Source organism: Pongo abelii, chromosome 2, assembly GCF_028885655.2.
Source record: "Pongo abelii isolate AG06213 chromosome 2, NHGRI_mPonAbe1-v2.0_pri, whole genome shotgun sequence".
NCBI classification, from domain to species: domain Eukaryota; kingdom Metazoa; phylum Chordata; class Mammalia; order Primates; family Hominidae; genus Pongo; species Pongo abelii.
Window position 1 is genome coordinate 194,418,114 of NC_085928.1, and position 15,472 is coordinate 194,433,585.

The following is a 15,472-nucleotide window of genomic DNA, read 5'->3' on the forward strand; positions in this document are numbered from 1 at the left end:
GCACGTGTGTGTGTGTGTGGCGTGTGTGTGTGGCATGTGTGGCGTGTGTGTGGCGTGTGTGTGTGGCGTGTGTGTATGTGTGTGTCTGTGTGGTGTGTGTGTATGTGTGTGGTGTGTGCGTTTGTGGCGCACGTGTGTGTGTGGCGTGTGTGTGGCGTGTGTGTGGTGTGTGTGTATGTGTGTGTCTGTGTGGCGTGTGTGTATGTGTGTGGTGTGTGTGTGGCATGTGTGTGGTGTGTGTGTGTGGCGTGTGTGGTGTGTGTATATGTATGTGTGTGTGGTGTGTGTGGCGTGTGTGTGGTGTGTGTGTGTGGCGTGTGTGTGTGGTGTGTGTGTGGCATGTGTGTGTGTGTGTGTGGCGTATATGTGTGGGGCATGTGTGTGGTGTGTGTGTATATGTATGTGTGTGTGGCGTGTGTGGTGTGTGTGTGGCGTGTGTGTGGCGTGTGTGTATATGTATGTGTGTGTGTGGCGTGTGTGTGTGGCATGTGTGTGGTGTGTGTGTATATGTATGTGTGTGTGGCGTGTGTGTGGTGTGTGTGTGGCGTGTGTGTATGTGTGTGTGTGGCATGTATGTTTGTGGCACGTGCGCATGTGTGTATGTGTGTGTGGCGTGTGTGTGTGTGGCGTGTGTGTATGTGTGTGGTGTGTGTGTGGCGTGTGTGTTTGTGGCGCACGTGTGTGTGGTGTGTGTGTGGTGTGTGTATATGTATGTGTGTGTGTGGTGTGTGTGTATATGTGTGTGTGGTGTGTGTGTATGTGTGTGTGTGGTGTGTGTGTGTGGCATGTGTGTGTGGTGTGTGTGTATATGTATGTGTGTGTGGCGTGTGTGTGGTGTATGTGTATATGTGTGTGTGGTGTGTGTGTTTATGGCGTGTGTGTGGTGTGTGTGTATATGTGTGTGTGGCGTGTGTGTGGTGTGTGTATGTGTGTGTGGTGTGTGTGTGGCGTGTGTGGTGTGTGTGTATATGTATGTGTGTGTGGCGTGTGTGTATATGTGTGTGTGGTGTGTGTGTGGCATGTGTGTGGTGTGTGTGTATATGTGTGTGGTGTGTGTGGCGTGTATATGAGTGTGTGTGGTGTGTGTGTGGCGTGTGTATGTGTATGTGTGTGTGGCTTGTGGTGTGTGTGTATATGTGTGTGTGTGGCGTGTGTGTGGTGTGTGTGTATATGTGTGTGTGTGTGGCGTGTGTTTGGTGTGTGTGTATATGTGTGTGTGTGTGGTGTGTGTATGTGTGTGTGTGGCGTGTGTGTGGTGTGTGTGTATGTGTGTGTGGTGTGTGTGGCGTGTGTGTGGTGTGTGTGTAGTGTGTGTATGTGTATGTGTGTGTGTGGCGTGTGTGTGGTGTGTGTGTATATGTGTGTGTGTGGTGTGTGTGTGTGGCGTGTGTGTGGTGTGTGTGTATATGTGTGTGTGTGGCGTGTGTATATGTGTGTGTGTGGTGTGTGTGTGGCATGTGTGTATATGTGTGTGTGTGGTGTGTGGTGTGTGTGTATATGTGTGTGTGTGGCGTGTGTGTGGTGTGTGTGTATATGTGTGTGTGTGGTGTGTGTGTGGTGTGTGTATGTGTATGTGTGTGTGTGGCGTGTGTGTGGTGTGTGTGTATATGTGTGTGTGTGGTGTGTGTGTGGTGTGTGTGTATGTATGTGTGTGTGGCGTGTGTGTGGTGTGTGTATGTGTATGTGTGTGTGTGGCGTGTGTGTGGTGTGTGTGTGTATATGTGTGTGTGTGGTGTGTGTGTGGCGCGTGTGTGGTGTGTGTGTATATGTGTGTGTGTGGCGTGTGTATATGTGTGTGTGTGGTGTGTGTGTGGCATGTGTGTATATGTATGGGTGTGTGGCGTGTGGTGTGTGTGTATATGTGTGTGTGTGGCGTGTGTGTGGTGTGTGTGTATATGTGTGTGTGTGGTGTGTGTGTGGTGTGTGTATGTGTGTGTGTGTGTGTGTGTGTGGCGTGTGTGTGGTGTGTGTGTATATGTGTGTGTGGTGTGTGTGTGTGGCGTGTGTGTGATGTGTGTGTATATGTATGTGTGTGTGGCGTGTGTGTGGTGTGTGTATGTGTATGTGTGTGTGGCGTGTGTGTGGTGTGTGTGTATATGTGTGTGTGTGGTGTGTGTGTATATGTGTGTGTGTGGTGTGTGTGTATATGTGTGTGTGTGTGGCATGTGTGTGGTGTGTGTATGTGTATGTGTGTGTGTGGCGTGTGTGTGGTGTGTGGGTATATGTATATGTGTGTTTGGTGTGTGTGTGTGTGTGGTGTGTGTGTGTGTGTGTCTTCCTTCACACCTGCAGCCTTGAGCCTTTGCAGGGAATTTCCAGTTTATGTTGCCAGTAACTAGAAGGCAGACTCTTTTTTGTATTCTTTCCGGGGCATAAATTGCAGCTGGTGATGAAATGTATTCAATCTCTCCCACTACTAAATCACATCGGACCACACAAATACTTGGCCTAGGTAATCCTATTAGACCTAAACCAAAGGGGCAGGCTTTCCCCTAGATGGATCATGAAGATGCAAAACTGTGGGGTGAGCTGGCAGGGTCACCTGAAAGTGAGGGGCACTGCCATCTATTTTCTCTTCCCTCTTAGTGATAACATGAAGGAATTGTCCCGAACAAGTGCATTTCCCTTCGGTAGGCCTTGCTCAAAACATATTGATCAGCTTACTCTATTACCACATCAAAGGAAAACGCCATCATGGGTAGCTCCGGCAGAGCTTTTGGGTCCATGGTGATTTTGCTAAGAATCTCTGATGAAAGGCAATGAAGGCTCTTAATTACATATTTCCTGTGTACTCATCCCTCTTCTCCGAAACAAATGACATTAGCTTTCTTTTTGTTTTCTTGAGATGGAGTCTCTCTCTGTTGCCCAGGCTGGAGTGCAGTGGCACTATCTCGGCTCACTGCAACCTCCGCCTCCTGCGTTCAAGCAATTCTCCTGTCTCAGCCTCCCGAGTAGCTGGGACTACAGGCGCCTGCCACCATGCCCAGCTAATTTTTGTGTTTTTAGTAGAGACGGGGTTTTACCATATAGGTCAGGCTGGTCTCAAGTTCCTGACCTCAGGTGATCTGCCTGCCTCGGCCTCCCAAAGTGCTGGGATTATAGGCTTGAGCCACCGCGCCTGGCCTAGCTTTCTGTTTCAACTGTACAGAACTACCCATACGTGTCAGCAGGGGCCTACTTTCCTTCACATTAGGTTTTCACAGTCTATTCCCTCTGCCTGGAATACCTGCTCTGCCTTTTCTACTCCAGCTAGGCTGGCATATTTGCAGGTTTCAAATCTGCCTGTCATATTCTGTCCTCAGAGCCTTTATGATGACTGCTTCGTCTGCCTGGAATGTTCCTCCCCGACGTTTCCGCATGGCTTGCCCTTCATTTCATTCAATCTCCACTCAAATCTTACCTGTCGGCTGTCACTGTCAATTGCCCTCCACCAGAAGACCACCAGGATCCCACCTGCAGTGGAGCACTTGGGGTTTATTGCTGGTTGCAGTGAAGGGGAACGCACGCCATGGGGCACTGTGGGCGTATCAGTGAGGGGGTGTCAGAAAGAACTTGTAGGGTTTGGGCTTGTTTCTGTCTAGTTCCATCACAGCCACAGAGTGGCCTTGTCTGATGTCGACGTTCTGTGAAACTGTTTATGTTCAGCAGGAGAGCACCAGGGGCCTGCAGTGAGTGCCAGGCCAAGGCCTGGACAGCAAGAACTGCTTTACTCTTCTTCACCACTGCATCCTTAGTGCATAGAACAGCAGCTGCCGGGAGGGTGGCAGGTGTCGAATGAAAACGTATTGAATGAATCGATAAAGTCTGTCTGCCTGGCAAACTCTTACTCCACATTCAAGTGCCCAGCCAGAAGCCCCTCTTCTGGGCGCCGTCCCTGACTCTCCTGGGCGGACCCTGATCTGGGCCCAGGCTGTGCCTGCAGAGTCTCACTAGAGCGGCTCCTGTGAGTCATGTCAGGGGGCTCTGCAGCCAGTCTCCCCACTGTGCTGCAAATGCCTTGAAGGCAGAGACACATCCCTTCCCTTAGAATCCCCAGTGCTAAATACAGAGCAGGTGCCCCATAACTTTAGTGTGACTGACAGACCAGCTGCAGGCCCAGCTCTGCTGTGTTTGAACTGTGCCTCTGGCAGGGGCTCCAGAATTCTGTGTGTGCTCCCTGAGAGTATAGGACCTGTGGGTCACTGGGTGGGAAATAGTTAAAACAGGAGAAGCCCAGGCCCCAGCAGCCAGAGGGTATGTTTGTGAGTCTGTGATTCTCTGGGACACCTTCAGGGCCTGAGGACTTTGGCCCCCATGTGAGGCCTCTGCAGTGTGACTCCATCTGGGCCTGGCTCCTCCTCAAAAAATGCCCCCAGCCAGGAGCGATGGCTCATGCATGTAATCCCAGCACTTTGGGAGGCCAAGGCGGGCAGATCACCTGAGGTCGGGAGTTTGAGACCAGCCTGGCCAACGTGGTGAAATCCCACCTTTACTAAAAATACAAAAATTAGCCGGGCATAGTGGCGCATGCCTGTAGTCCCAGCCACTCTGGAGGCTGAGACGGGAGAATCGCTTGAACCCTGGAGGCAGAGATTGCAGCAAGCCAAGATCGCACTACCGCATTCCAGCTTGGGTGACAGACTGACTCCATCTCAAAAAAAAAAAAAAAAAAAATGACCCCATCCATGCCACCCAAGGCCCAAAGGAGGCTGATGGAAGCCCGCAGCTTCCAGGAAGGGCAGAGGAAGAGGCAGTAAGAGCCCAAGAACCTCCAAAACAGGGGCCATGAGGTGGTGGGGGGCGGGGAGAGAGAGGAGGGACCTGGTTATCTGGCTGTATTCTCACAGCAACCCCTTAAGGTATATACAATTATCATCTTTATTTTACAGATGAAGACACAGAGGCACAAAGAGGTTAAGTAACTTGCCTAGAGACACACAACTAATGAGTGGCAAGTGGGATTTGGACTCAGGTCTATCTAATCCTCAAACCCACGTCCTGGACCCCTACACAGACTTCCCTCCCTCAGTCCTCTGTGTGGCCTCAAGAAGGGTCTGGATATTCAAGTTTGAAAATCCATCCAAAGAATCTATGGACCCAGTGGCCTCTGGAGTCAGTGTTCTGAGGCTCAGAAGGGCCAGGCAGGAGGGAGCCGCCTCTACACAGTCCTGAGCAGAGTGGGCTGTGTCCCGGCACAGCAGAGGAGATCGTAGAGAGAATTCCGCCCTGGGCCCTGTTTAAGTGGGACCTTTAGGCTGCCGGTGTCATGACCACAGGTCCCAGATCTGTGTCATGACACACACATTGGCTGTGTGTGGAAAATCTTCACTCCTTGCGTCCTTGTCCTTGGCAGAGAGCACCGCCGCTTCCTCTGATGGCCACCAGGGGGAGGCGCTCCCCTGGGAACGGTTTGCAGAGGAGCCTCACCCCACACGCGCCTTCCGTGGTACCCAGCACCAGTTTCCGTGGTACCCAGCACCAGCCGCTACCCATGGCTACCCACGGGCCCAGCTCTGCTCTGAGGAGGGAGGAGTGGTTGCGATCAGGCCTTGTCTGCATCCCGTGGCTGCCCCTTTCTTTTTCTTTTTTTTTTTTTGAGATGGAGTCTCACTCTGTTGCCCAGGCTAGAGTGCAATGGCACAGTCTTGGCTCACTGCAACCTCTGTCTCCCAGGTTCAAGCGATTCTCCTGCCTCAGCCTCCCGAGTAGCTGGGATTACAGCCGCCCGCCACCACGCCCAGCTAATTTTTGTATTTTTAGTAGAGATGGAGTTTCACCATGTTGGCCAGGCTGGTCTTGAACACTGACCTCGGGTGATCCACCCACCTCGGCCTCCCAAAGTGCTGAGATTACAGGTGTGAGCCACCACGCCCAGACGTGGCCTCCCCTTTCAAAGAATAACTCTCAGCGTGTGTGTGTGTGTGTGTGTGTGTGTGTGTGTGTGTGTGTGTGACTGGGGAACACACGGGCTCAGTCTGTTATCCTGAGAGGAAATTCATAGCAAAGCATAAAAGCCCCTGAGTGGGCTGGGGACAGTGGCTCACACCTGTAATCTCAGCACTTTGGGAGGCCAAGGTGGGCAAATTATTTGAGATCAGGAATTCAAGACCAGCGTGGCCAACATGGTGAGACCCCGTCTCTACTAAAAATACAAAACTTAGCCAGGTGTAGTGGCGCATGCCTGTCATCACAGCTACTTGGGAGGCTAAGGCAGGAGAATTGCTTTAACCTGGGAGATGGAGGCTGCAATGAGCCGAGATCGCGCCACTGTACTCCAGCCTGGGCAACAGAGTGAGACTCCATCTTAAAACAAACAAACACACACACACAAAAAACAAAAAAAAGCCTGCTGGGTTTTAATGAAACCATCTCTCCTCTTTTACCTGAATGAAGGCAGACATGGGACTTTCTACAGGTACAGCAGCCTCATAATTCAGTGCTGGACTTCCAGCCAAGACGGCAGAGTGGGCTCACGCTGTGGCCTCCTCTCTCTGTTCCAAACACACAGCAATCAGGAATAAAATAGAAAAAATGATAAACAAAAGGACATAGCTGGGCCCCAACCAAAATGGCTGTCTCTGTGTACCAGAAGCAGACCAGAAATGCAAATTGGTGAGTGGGGCCGAGGGCCTGCTGGCCTCGGGGTCTGGAAATAGCAGTAGCTGCCAGACGCAGAGGTCCTGGTAAGGGAGTTAAAGTGCTCCATGCTACAAAGGGGCCGACAGCCAGGTGTCTGGAAGCCAGGGCTCGGGGAAGGTTCTCTCTGCTTGTGAAAAGAATCGGGGTTGGCGGGGGTAGAGTGGGGAAGCCAGCTGTCCACAAATAGCTTGGGGCTTGAGTTGTGGGAAGATGAGGACAGATTCTTGACTAGATGCTGAGCCAAGCCACCCTCTGGCTACGTGCTTGTAGCTGTGGTGTCCTCATGCCACAACGAGTAGAGCCCTGCAATGCTATTGTAAGACCTGGTTCTCAACTGGGCCTGAAGTCCTAGCTCAGGATAGTTAGAGACAGAGTGAAAAAGAGATGTAAAAACAAGGTGGAAAACTCTCCAACTCACTGTAAAGTTGTAAGCCGAAATAGATGAGAAACAATGGTAAGAAAAACAGTCAACAAGGCTGGGCGTGGTGGCTCATGCCTGTAATCCCAGCACTTTGGGAGGCCAAGGTGGGAGGATCACCTGAGGTCAGGAGTTCAAGACCAGCCTGGCCAACATAGTGAAACCCCATTTTTAGAAAAAAAAAAGGCAAGAAAGAAAAATAGTCAACAGAATCACCACGTGGAATATGAATTCACTGCAGATTAAATTAATTTTGTGAAAGTCTTACAAAGAATTAAAAATGTTTAGGATGCCAAAAATGGCAAATGAAGGCTTAATATCCATTGGAAATTAACAAGACATAAATGAAGGTAGATCAAAATGAAACAAGAACAAGTAGATGTGAAAAGAATCAATTAGAAATCTTAGAAATAAAAAGTTTGTTCATTAAAAGAAAGCTCAGTAGACAGAATAAATGATGCAAAAAGAGAATTACTGAGTTAGAAGACATTACTTAGGAATTAACATGAATACAATACACAAAGATTAAAAAATATAAAAGCAGTTATGAGATATGAAGGACAGCTTGCATGAAGGACTATGTATGTCTAATAGGAGTTTCAGAGGAAGACAATAAAGGGAATGGCAGTGAAAAATATATGAGGAAATAGTAGCTGAGAAATTTCCTTGGGGAAATTGCAGAACATCAAGGGCAAAGAGAATAAAACCTTACAATAGACCTGAGAAAAAGACAGATTACTTAAAAAGTAACTTCTGGACCTCAGCAAAGACTGAGGCTGGGGATGAGGGAGTAGTATCTTCAAAGTGCCAATTGGATTTTTATACCCAGCTAACTTACAGTGGAAATTTAAGACAAAAGGGGTCATTTCAATACATGTAAAGTGCAGCCCCTCATTGAAAGAATTCTTATAGGATATACACTTCAGGAAGAAAAACGAACCAGAAAAAAAGGGGAGAGCACATGAAACACTGTTAAGCATAGAAATAGATAAAACATGTTGATAAATTTAAATGAGCATTGACTACAACAGAAACGCCTTTATTTTTTATTATTTATTTATTTTTGAGACCGAGTCTCTGTCACCCAGGCTGGTATGCAGTTTTGTGACCTCAGCTCCTTGCAACCTCTGCCTCCTGAGTTCAAGCTATTCTCATGCCTTGGCCTCCTGGGTAGCTGGGACAGGCCTGGCTAATTTTTGCTTTTTTTTTTTTTTTTGAGACGGTGTCTTGCTCTGTCTCCAGGCAGGAGTGCAGTGGCGCTATCTCGGCTCACTGCAACCTCTGCCTCCTGGGTTCAAGGAATTCTCCTGTCTCAGCCTCCCGAGTAGCTGGGACTATAGGCGCGCACCACCATGCCCAGCTAATTTTTGTATTTTTAGTACAGACGGGGTTTCACCATGTTGGCCAGGATGGTCTCAAACTCCTGACCTCGTGATCCGCCCGCCTTGGCCTCCCAAAGTGCTGGGATTACAGGCGTGAGCCACCGTGCCTGGCCTAATTTTTGCATTTTTAGTAGAGATGGGGTTTCACCATGTTTGTCAGGCTGGTCTTGAACTTCTGACCTCAGGTGATCCACCCGCCTCGGCCTCCCAAAGTGCTGGGATTTACAGGCATGAGCCACCATGACCAGCCAAAAACTCATTTAAACTTCTCATTTTTATTAAAGATATACATATACATGTTTTTAGAACTCAAATAACTCTGCAGGGCTTATGTGGGAGCCAGCTTCTGGTCTGGCCCCAGTGATCCTCACCTCCTGGTGCTCATGCCCTTGTGTCACACTTTTCCACAATGAATAGGGCTGATCTGTGTAACCGGTAGGGTAGTGCAGAAAATAATGGTGTGTGACATCTCAGCTTAAGTGACGACAGACATTGCAGCTTCCACTTGTTTATTATTATTATTATTGTTATTATTTTTGAGATAGGATCTCACTCTGTCGCCCAGGCTGGAGTGCAGTGGCACGATCGTGACTCACTGCAGCCTTGACCTCCTGGGTGCAAGCGATCCTCCTGCCTCAGCCACCTGAGTAGCTGGGACTAAAGGTATGCGTCACCACTCCCAGCATATTTTATTGTTGTTTCAATCAGTTATTGTTATTTCAATAGTAATAGAGAACTGATACACTCACTTATGAACGTAAATACAGAAGTCATAAATAAAATATGAGCAAAATGAATTAACTAGCCTATTTTTAGAGTTTAATACTAGAATGTAAGAATGTTTAACTTAATTTATGAATACTACTCACCATATTAAAAAATTAAAGGAGAAAATATAAGATCATCTTAATAGATGCAGAAAATTCATTTGATAAAAAATTATATCAATTCATGGTAAAACTTAACCAAATTTGGAATAAAAGGAAGCTTTTTAAACATGATAAAGGTTATCTACCAAAAATCACCAGCAAACAAACTCACATGGCACAAATCTTTTTTTTTTTTTTTTTTTGAGATGTAGTCTTGCTCTGTCGCCCAGGCTGGAGTGCAGTGGTGCCATCTCAGCTCACTGTAACTTTTGCCTCCTGGGTTCAACTGATTCTCCTGCCTCAGCCTCCTGAGTAGTTGAGACCACAGGCACCCACCACCACATCTGGCTAATTTTTGTATTTTTAGTAGAGATGGGGTTTCACCACGTTGGCCAGGCTGGTCTTGAACTCCTGACCTCAGGTGATCTGCCTGCCTTGGCCTTCCAAAGTGCTGGGAATACAGGTGTGAGCCACCACGCCCAGCCCAGAAGCATTCTTTTAAACTCAGGAATAAAACAAGGATGGCTGCTCTCATCACGTCTTTTCCACATTGGAGAACCTAGCCTGTGCAATAATATCAGAAAAATGGTATAAGAATTGGAAAGGAAGAAATCGAAACATGGCTAACCTCAAAAACATAATGTTGAGCAAAAAATCACTTTGTAAAATGACATACAGAATGTGATACATTTTATATATAGTTTGAAAACGTAATGGATATGTAGTTACATATATTTTATATAGTATAAACATACAGGAGAAAGATAAATGTCAGAATTCCATAGAGCTGGGTGTTGGGTGCTTGGATGTCAGATACGTTAGTGTCTTTACTTTTTTGTTTGAAATATTGTAAAAGGAATAACAATCCAGATTTATGTAACTTAGTTAAGAAAGAATGGCCTCTGAGCTCCTTGTGTGTACAAATTTCATGATTCTAGGGTTCTTGGCATCCCTGTCCTGCTACATTGTGAGCTCCCTGACCTTAGAGGCATTGTCTTTTTTTGCTCTTTATATTTCTAGGGCCTAGCATGGTATAGATGTTCAACCTGTGTTTGTTGACTGACTGACTGAGTGAATGGAGAAAGAGGGAAATGCAAAAGAAAGAAGGAAAGGAGGAGGATGGATATGAACTTTGAGACAATTCTTTGACTGCCTGCATCTGACATGGACTTGTATGGAAAGAAGCAGATGGGTTTGAGCAAAGGTAGGGAAATTAGCTCAGCTGGACTTCAGGCATGATTAGAGGGAGAAGTCTAGGATGTTTTGTGAGCCTCCCAGTAGAAGGATGGCATTGATGGCATCACCACCTAGGTAGGGAGCCCAGAAGGACATACAGGTTTAGGAGGATAAGTGCAGTCTAATTTTAGACAGGGCTGTGAGACCTCCAGGTGTAAACATCCAGCTTGTACTAGGATATGTGGGTCTAGCGCTTGGAAGAGAAGCTGGGGCTAGAAATGGCAACTGTATTGTTATAGGAGAAAGGTGATAAGTAGCATGGTAATCCATAAGCTTCTCCAGGGAGAGTGGGGAGCATGAGGAGAGGAGGAGGCTGCTGACAGAGTCGTGGGGAGCATCAACATGTAAGGACTGGGCAGAGGGAAATAACTCAGGTGAGGAGGCTGAGATGAGAATCCAAAGAAGTAGGAGAAGAACAGGAGAGGCAAGAAAAGAAAGCTTCAGGAGAGAGTGGGTTCAGTGGGGTCAGATAAGGAAAACAGATCAAGAAATATAAAAACTGAAAAGTGTCCTTTGAATTTGGCAAACGGTGGTCACTTGTGGCCTTTGCTGGAAGAGTTTCCTTAGAGAAGTGGGAGGAGAGACAGGTTGTGCTGTGTCATCAGTGGTGGTGAGCTAAATGTAAGTAAATGTGCAAGACTGAATCTCGAAACCCACTTTTTTTCAGATGCCTGGCCTTGAGGGGTGGAGAGAGGTTGGCCAATGAGATCATGGGGTGGATCTGGGGGATAGGAGATAGTCGACTCAATAAACTAAGAGAAGGAATCTGAAGACAGATTTAATTGTGCGAGAGGCCAGGTATGGTGGCTCATGCCTGTAATCCCAGCACTTTGTGAGGCCAAACCAGGAGAATCACTTGAGGCCAGGAGTTCGGGACCAATCTGGGCAACACAGTGAGATCCCTATCTCTAAAAAAAAAAAAAATTGTGGGAGAAAGGGGAGATAATGGATGAATAAGGTTCTGGAGGAAATGGAAGAATGTACAAATACCAGCAATACTGATTAGTCCTGCTAATACTGGTGCTAGCAAACACTTAAATAGCCCCTTCTATGTGCTGAGAGCTTTTCTAAGTACTTAACATACATTTGGCTCATTTAATCTTTTTTTTTTTGAGACAGAATCTTGCTCTGTTGCCCAGACTGGAGTGCAGTGGTTCAATCTCAGCTCACTGCAACCTCTGCCTCCAAGGTCAAGGGATTCTTGTGCCTCAGCCTCCTGAGTAGCTAGGATTACAGGTGCCTGCCACCACACCTGGCTAATTTTTGTATTATTATTAAATTTTTTTGAGATGGAGGCTTCACTCTTGTTGCCCAGACTGGAGTGCAATGGCGCCATCTTGGCTCACCACAACCTCTGCCTCCCGGGTTCAAGCGATTCTCCTGCTTCAGCCTCCCAAGTAGCTGGGATTACAGGCATGTGCCACCATGCCCAACTGATATTGTATTTTTAGTAGAGACAGGGTTTCTCCATGTTGGTCAGGCTGGTCTCGAACTCCCGACCTCAGGTGATCTGCCCACCTCGGCCTCCGAAAGTGCTGGAATTACAGGCATGAGCCACCGCACCTGGCTTAATGTTTGTATGTTTAGTAGAGACAGGGTTTCACTATGTTGGCCAGGCTGGTCTCAAACTCCTGACCTCAAGCGATCTACCTGCCTCAGCCTCCCAAAGTGCTGGAATTACAGGCGTGAGCCACCGCGCCCAGCCTCATTTATTCTTTCTAACAATTCTATAAGGTAGGTGCTATAATCACCTAATTTTACAGTTGAGGAAACTGAGGCACTGAGAAGTGAAGTAATTACTATCATTACCATGTATTGAGCTCTTTCTTTTTTTTTCTTTCTTTTTTTTTTGAGACAAAGTCTTACCCTGTCACCCAGGCTGGAGTGCAGTGGTGTGATCTTGGCTCACTGCAGCTTCTGCCTCCCGGGTTCAAGCAATTCTCCTGCCTCAGCTTCCCAAGTAGCTGGGACTACAGGTGCACACCACCATGCCCAGCTAATTTTTGTATTTTTTTTTAGTAGAGACGGGGTTTCACCATGTTGGCCAGGCTGGTCTTGAACTCCTGACCTCAGTTGATCTGCCCACCTTGGCCTCCCAAAGTGCTGGGATTACAGGCATGAGCCACCGTGCCCAGCCGAGCTCTTTATATTAATAAGCTACTACATGAAGAATTCACAAGTCTTACTCCTGACAACTCTGTGATGTATTCGGAGATGAGTTTTACATAGCAGGTAGAGCAAGAACACGGCGAGAGGCAGTGAGAACACAGATGGAGAGTTTGCCTCAGTCTCTGATTCTGGAGGGAGGGATGGATGTGGGTTTAGAGATGGTTGTGGACTTCAGGGAGGGAGGGGGAGAAGGCAGTAGGAATTTGAGGCAGTTCAGGGCAATGGGTTTGATTTCTTTGGTAACGTAGAGAAGGAACACATTTATTGTAGAAAACACAGGTAGTGATAAAAGAAAATAAGAGTATTTTAATAGCAAGCCCTTGTCACAACCACTCTTAACATTTTGCTGTGTTTCTTTCCAGAATTTTTTTTTTTCCGAGACAGAGTCTTGCTCTGTCTTACCCACGCTGGAGTGCAGTGGCAAGATCCTGGCTCACTGAAGCCTCCACCTCCCCAGTTCAAGCGATTCTCCCTTCTCAGACTCCCGAGTAGTTGGGATTACAGGCACATGCCACCACACGGGCTAATTTTGTATTTTTAGTAGAGATGGGGTTTCACAATGTTGGCCAGGCTGGTCTCGAACTGCTGACCTCAGGTGATCCACCTGCCTTGGCCTCCCAAAGTTCTGGGATTACAGGCATGAGCCACCATGCCAGGCCTCTTTCCAGAACTTTCTTTAGGAATCCATATGCAAGTGTATATGCATGACAGAGAGAGGTCAGTCCTTCCTTCTGATGGAGAGGATAAGAGTCAAAATAAACAGACCCAGAAGCTGGGGGTGGGGTGGGAGCGGGGCCTCCTGGCATCACTGAGGGGAGCATTTAGCAGATGGGTGCCCAGTGAGTGGCCCAGTTGTCTGAGGAAAATGGTGTGGGGTATGAAGACTCCCTTTGTGTTTAGAACGTGTAGAAGACCAGCCCGCAGGTCCCTGAGAGAGGATATAGGAGAGATGGAGGTGAGTGGCTATGACTCCAAGAAGGGTAAGGGGCTGGACTTTGTCCTGCCCCCACACCTGTGGGTCAGCCTTGGGACCCTCTTTGACCCTTCGAAGAACCCACAGGAATCGATGGAGCCAAGCACCCAGCCTGCGCCTTTACCTTTCAGGCCTGTTCTCCAGAAGCAAGATCACTGCTTTCACGAAGATGGGCTCCTGCTGTCCAGGCCCTTCACTTAATAATGTATTGTAAATCTTTTTCTATTTCATTCAGTGTTTGCTGTGCATCAGGATGTTTGGTGGACATTCCATTGTGGATGAACCCTGGCTTCTTGCCCAACCGCTTATGTTGGAAATGCCCACCAGACGGGACCTCCCTGGAGACCAAACCCAGCCCATCTTGGGAGCTGGCCAGTGCCACATCCTCCCCCTCTTGCAGGGACCAGCTGAGTCAGTTGCTCCATCTCGCACCTCTCAACACCTTCCTGTGTGGCGCTGGGCCACCTGTGAAGCCCTGGCATGCCTTGCTACCATAGCTCGCAGAAGTTATGGAGAAAAGGAGGCCCACACAGACTGAGAAAACACCAAGGCGAGGACATGGCTGGGATCCCAGCGCAGGATCCCCATTCTTCTGCAGTCACAGTCTTGGCTGAACTGAACCCTTTCCTCCCAGTGTTTGGCTTGGATGCTAGACCAGGTGAGTCAGTCGTCCTGGCGCACTCTTTCGAGCCGAAAGTCACATCCAGATGGAGCTCTTGCCAGAAGGGCAGAATTATCGATCTCGTCTTCCCAGCCCCCTCTCTGAAACTAGGTCCCAGAACGTGTCCTGTGGGGAAGTGGGCAATGACAAGCCATAGGAGCTGACATAGATCAGCTCTAAGTAGCACGGAGCCTCTCGTAGTCACCCAGGGTCTGGGCCCTCAAGTGAGAGACACACTTCTCTATGTATCCTCAGATTCTTGGGCTTGAGCGTGCACCTCCCAGAGGATGCCAGATAGACCTGGTTGGAATCCCAGCTTCGTCACTGGCCAGTTGGGTGGCCTTGGCCTTACCTCTCCGGGCCTCAGAGATGAATTATTCTCATCTTAAAAATGGAAAATATTGTCTGAGCTTATGAAGATAAAAAGGTCAATGTATATAAATAGAATAGGGCCTTAAAACTGAAATTTCCACTAGACACTAATATGCATCATAGATGTGAAAATCCAAAGTGAGAGCTCGAGTCACCTTATGGAAGATTTTCTGTGGAAATGCCAAAAAATCTGATCCAAGACTTTGAAACCCCTTTCCTGCTTTGAGACACTGAAAATGTAGACAGACAGGTGATGGGAGGATGTTGTATGGCGGATGTCTTTGAAGAAAGCTGTGCTGTGAGTCCCATCCTGGGCACAGGTGAGCTCCTGCTCCCTTACCTCACACTTGGTAAGGGTGAGTGTCTGTGGGGCAGCTTCTTTAAGAGTCTAACATGAGGCCAGGTGCAGTGGCTCATGCCTGTAATCTCAGCACTTTGGGAGGCCAAGCCAGGCAGATCATGAAGTCGGGAGTGCGAGACCAGCCTGGCCAACATGGTGATACCCCATTGGTACTAAAAATACAAAAATTAGCTAGGTGCGGTGGTGCACGCCTGTAATCCCAGCACTTTGGGAGGCCAAGCCTGGCGGATCATGAGGTCAGGAATTCTAGACCAGCCTGGCCAACATGGTGAAACCCCGTCTCTACTAAAAATAAAAAAGTCAGCCGGGCATGGTGGCATACACCTGTAATCCCAGCTACTCGGGAGGCTGAGGCAGGAGAATCAATTGAACCCAGGAGGCGGAGGTTGCAGTGAGCTGAGATTGTGCCATTG

General features: G+C 48.1%; 1 non-coding gene across 1 annotated transcript in view; it reads left to right on the forward strand.

Moving 5' to 3' along the window:
* The window catches only part of LOC112132668 (uncharacterized), a 43,144-nt gene that overhangs the window by 12,874 nt on the left and 14,798 nt on the right, over positions 1-15,472 (forward strand). The window contains exons 2-3 of the transcript XR_008523467.2: positions 10,308-10,491; positions 13,901-14,323. This is a non-coding gene — a transcript (uncharacterized LOC112132668). The remainder of the gene's footprint in view (positions 1-10,307; positions 10,492-13,900; positions 14,324-15,472) is intronic.